General features: G+C 29.4%; 1 long non-coding RNA gene across 1 annotated transcript; it reads left to right on the top strand.

The window, feature by feature from the left end:
• The first annotated feature begins 2,802 nt into the window (after positions 1 to 2,802).
• Positions 2,803 to 3,339, top strand: LOC145051361 (uncharacterized). The gene is made up of 2 exons (XR_013683570.1): positions 2,803 to 2,976; positions 3,054 to 3,339. It is a non-coding gene; the product is annotated as an uncharacterized LOC145051361 (long non-coding RNA).
• Positions 3,340 to 5,088: the final 1,749 nt, after the last annotated feature.

Genomic DNA, 5,088 nt, shown 5'->3' with positions numbered 1-5,088 from the left:
CGATTCGGTTCTTATTTTATAAACCAAAACCAATCCGAAATCCAAAATAATAATTCGGTTTTGTTGAAAACCAATCCAAAAATCCGAATATCCGAACCAAATTGTCCAATCCAAACTGTCCAATTGGATACTTTAGTTTTATCCGAATAGTGAACAATCCTACATGGAAGAGACACTCAGGACCCAAGAGAAGGCCATTTTCTGGGGTTTTTTTTATTATTTTTTTTATTTTATTAAATTACATATAATATTTAAATGTAACAAATGTAATAATAAATGCATATCAAGTTTATTAATGCAATTTTCTTTATAAGTTTTTTATAATTATGAGAAATTAAATATCTTTCTACTTTTGTTCCTATAAAATCTTCTACCAATTAAATAAGAACATGTGCCATATTACTCTACTAGAAACCTAACCTACAACGCTAAAACAATTCGCCGCAATTCCGTCGCTAATGAAAGTTTGCAACAGACCAGCAACATATGTCCTCCATAGCCAATTAAAGTGTGGCTAATGACTTAGCTATGGATTTAGCGACAACCTAGTTTTTCCTTGCAACTACTTAGCGACAGATAATACATCGCAAATTCTCCACTTATTACAGTTTTTTACAGCATGACGACAAAACTAATAAAATTATTCCATCGTAAATCCGTCGCAAATCTCCATATCTGTTTTTTAGAGTCCATCGCATATCCGTAGCAAATTTAAGATACTATATATTTTTCATTTCATCGCTGAACCCTTGCAAATATATGATATCATTATTTTTTTTTCTTAATTACAAATCTAAAACAAAAATACCAAAAAAATCAAATAATTATACAATCGTAAAACAAACATTTACATTTAAATACCAAAATCACTTATTATTATACAATCCAAAACCAAAGTTTAACATTAAAATACCAAAAACATCAACTATCTAGTTTACCAAAACTTCTAGAAACATCAAATATAAAAGTTTAACATTGATTTCAAATATGATTCACCATAATTCTCAATTTTCTATCATATTTTGCATTGCCACATACATCATCTCCATTGCTTCATATCTTGCATCGATTTGTTGTTGTTTGGCCTCCATTTTTGCAACTTTAGCAACCATCTCCCCACACATCGATTTGTTTTTGCTTATAAGATGTTAGCATCGTAAGCTGAACTGTACAAATAAGAAATATTTATCAAGGAAAATCAACCGACAAGTAACCTTGTTCATTCAAGCAATCCATGAATAACCGTGTAGAAATAGCAGTAAGAACATTGCTTATGGAGTAGAAAATCCAACTTAACAAATGCTTTTCATCCATTCCTGTAATTTATATACACATGTGATATTACACTTTATATCATCCTGATTACAAAGTGAAAACACATCTAAAGAAAAGTCAAAGTAATACCTCAATGGTGGAACCAATGATTTTTCGACAGTTCCATAGCATGGCTATTTCAGCTCATTATGTCCATCAAAGTTTGTTAACTCCTAAAAGATTTTGGCAACAAAAGGGCATAATTGGGAAATCATATAAATTAAGGCAACATTAACAAATTCATTGATAAATGATATGCTAGCTGCCATTGTTTTGTGTGAGCTCATTTTGTACAACAAAGTTGAAGGTAAAGATGATCCAACTGTTGGGTTAATCGGTTGTTTGAAAAAGCAGTAGAAAAGTTTCCTTTTTATTAGTATTTTAAGTTTCTTTCAAGAGTTTGTATTAGAGTAAAAGTCTATTAGTTTTAGTATAAATAAGAATAAGGGGCTGTACCCGTTAGTTTTAATAGGTTTTAAGAATAAAGTAATCGTCAAAGTTCTTTCGTTTAATTTCTTTTATTCTTCTGTTCTCCCTTGTATCTTTCTTGTTCATTAATTTCTTCCTTAGGAACCAAGGCATCATCAGTTTGATATCTAACACCAACTAGCCAGTCTTTTGAAGGGCATAACTGTAATGTTGTTCAAAATGACTATTCGAATAAGTAACCAATTGACCTGAGATATCTAGGTTTACCCTGTAATTTCCAAATTAACCATTTTGGAAAAATGTGTTATACTTTTTATGGTTTGATTGAAGTAAAAATGAAAATGATATGACCTCAATGGCAGAACCGATCATCTGAATAAGACGATCAAAAGTTTTTAGTGTAAAAGGCTTTTGTATATTATTAAAGTAGCTGACTGGTTTTCCTTGACTGAAACCCATCTCTTGTCTAACAGCCCAAATAAGAGCATCAACATTCTCCTGAATAATATTGAATGTCAAACTCACATATAGTTATTTAAATATTACTTTAAACTTTAAATCAAACACATGCATGAATTAATTACATACATACAATATACTTTTCATTGACAGAACGCCTCAAACTGCTGTTGAATTTCTTCATACGTCCAGGAGTCATGGACTTCCATGTTGACCGCTTTCTTCATCCTGCATCAAATCCGTGAAAATAAAACTATATATATATATATATATATATATATATATATATATATATATATATATATATATATATATATATATATATAATATAACTTCTAATCTAACTACTTTATAATGTATACATATTAAGGACCCCACCAATTTTAAAGACTTTGATCTTAAAAACAAGGAGGCAAAATTATAGCCATTAGATTTTTTTTGAATGGCGTAGATTATTTTTATAGTGATCCATGTGAATATTATTAGACCAATCAAAATAAATGTATAAGTTTCAAAGCACAATGTATCATCTATTATACATAAAGAAACACAATACACACGGATCAGTAATTTAGTAATTCACGCTCTCTCACTATTTATTTGAGAAACTTCTCTCCCTCTAAAATCTGATTCTCTCTCTCTCTCTCTCTCTCTCTCTCATATGATCCCAACCTCAACAGTCAACGTACCTAGCTGCCGCCGTCAACATCGACACATGCAGCATCCTCCGCTACCAATGTTGTTGTTGCACCTCCACCACACCGCTGTCCTATGGTATGTCATGTTAATCTTCACAAAAACTCACACACCTCTTATGTTATAACTCATGTTTATCTATCTTTCTCTTCCAGGAAAACTATGACCACCATCAAAAACTGTCGTTCTAAGTGTGTGCGCGTTGAGTTGGTCGATCTGGATCCATATATTGTTCTTTTTGGTTTTTGTTATGTAATTGTTTGTGTTATAGACTTGTACATCTTATGTGTATATGTATTTGTATTTGTAACACATTTGTATTTCCCTCCTGATTGTTATCTGATAAACGTGAAGATGGAATCTGAGAGAGAAACAATGATGTGATCTTCATATTTAAGCAGTGCATAAACTTATTAAAATGTAAATTCATATTCGTTTGAATCTGTACATTTCTCAAATTTTCGTTTTATTGTTTTAATGTTTTTTTTGGTTTTCTAGAATTAAGGCTACTTATCGTAAAAAGAGTAAAGTTTTTCTCTTTTTTCTAATTTAATAGAAATGGTTAATTTGCTCATGTTTTAATTATGGAAGAACTTTGAGTTGTACCGGACATAAAAATAATCAAATTTTGCTTTATAAATGGTAACACGTATAAAAGTATCTGCATTCTCTATGGTTGAAATATATTAAATAATCCTAACTTTCTTTTCACTCATTTCTACTCTATATAACGTATTAAGATTTAACATTTACCAATTTACTTCGTGTTTAATCGATTGTTGTTCAAAATGACGTTTTCGAAATGGTTCTGAACTTTTTCATCATTCAACTTTCTGAACTTTTATTTATATAATATCTTTTCTATTTAGATTATTAAATTGTAAAATATATGTTTAGAGAAAAGCATATAAAATTATATCAGATTTTGCATGTCAAATGTATTTTAGTTTAAGTCGTTTTCTGAATTTACAATATTTACTCATTCCTAATTTCAGTTTTTATTTGTTTATTTATATTTTATATATCATTATGATTTGTTTATTAGTAAAAGCTTTCTTTAAACAATTGTTTTATGTGTTAGTATATCTAAATATATTTATTCATCACCAAATATGACATAAAAGAAATATAAATAAATAAATCATACTAATATATAAAATATAAATAAATAAATAAAAACTAAATTTTATTAAAAAAAATGATAACATTATATATTAGATTTGCCGTTTAAAAAATAAAAAAATATTAGATACTCAAATAATGTGAAGTTAGTATCACTTCTCAAATATTACATTAATTTGAATTTTAAATAATTTGTGTGTATTGTTAGTATTGATTAGTAATAGGAGAAATATAATTAGCATATATTAAATAGGCAATGAATGTTGTTATATTGGGATGAATGTTGTTATATTCCCAATGAACATTTCACTACTATTAATACATGAGTTGTCAATGGCTTCCCTATGTGCTACCATTTCCCACAATTTACTTTCTTCTTTTCTTTTTGCCCTTTTTTATTTATATAATGTTTACCATAGTTTACAATTTACATGGTTTTTGTTTTCTTTTAATTTGATTTAATAATTAATTTAAATAATTAAGAATGTATTCTTATCATTCTTTGAAGGCGTTCAAACGTGAATACATTGTAATTATTTTAAGCTCGAACATTCTTAATCAATCAATTAAAAATAAACATAAAATAACTTCATTTCGGATATTATAAATTTGGTTTATTTTGTTTTCAAATTCAGTTTATATTCATTTTCGCTTTATGCTCACCACTATCAAGTCAATCGGAAATTAAAAATCAAAACAATAGATGAAATCGGATTTTAAGTCGACTAAACTATTCGTCGAAATGAATTATTCGATGCAAAGCAATTTACTAAAAGACTGAAAAGATATATATGACGTGCAATAGGGATGAAAGTGGGTCCAAACCCGGACCGGATGGACCCGGACCCGGAAAACCCAGAACCGGTTAATGGAATTTTGTAGAACCGGAAACCGGACCGGTATATAGGAACCGGTTCCGGTTCGGTTCCGGGTACGGTTTCGGGTAAAGTGGGTTTAGAACCGGAAAACCTCGAAACATCAAAGTGGGTAGGTTGGAACCGGATAAAGTGGGTTTAGAACCGGAACACCCGGAAAAACCGGAATTTTTTGGTAATTACTTACTACTTA

The sequence above is a fragment of the Lactuca serriola genome, chromosome 5, assembly GCF_051521515.1.
Source record: "Lactuca serriola cultivar US96UC23 chromosome 5, Lser_US96UC23_V15, whole genome shotgun sequence".
Classification (NCBI taxonomy): Eukaryota; Viridiplantae; Streptophyta; class Magnoliopsida; order Asterales; family Asteraceae; genus Lactuca; species Lactuca serriola.
Note: the sequence above shows the minus strand (reverse complement) of the source record. Positions and strands in the feature narration are given on the sequence as shown.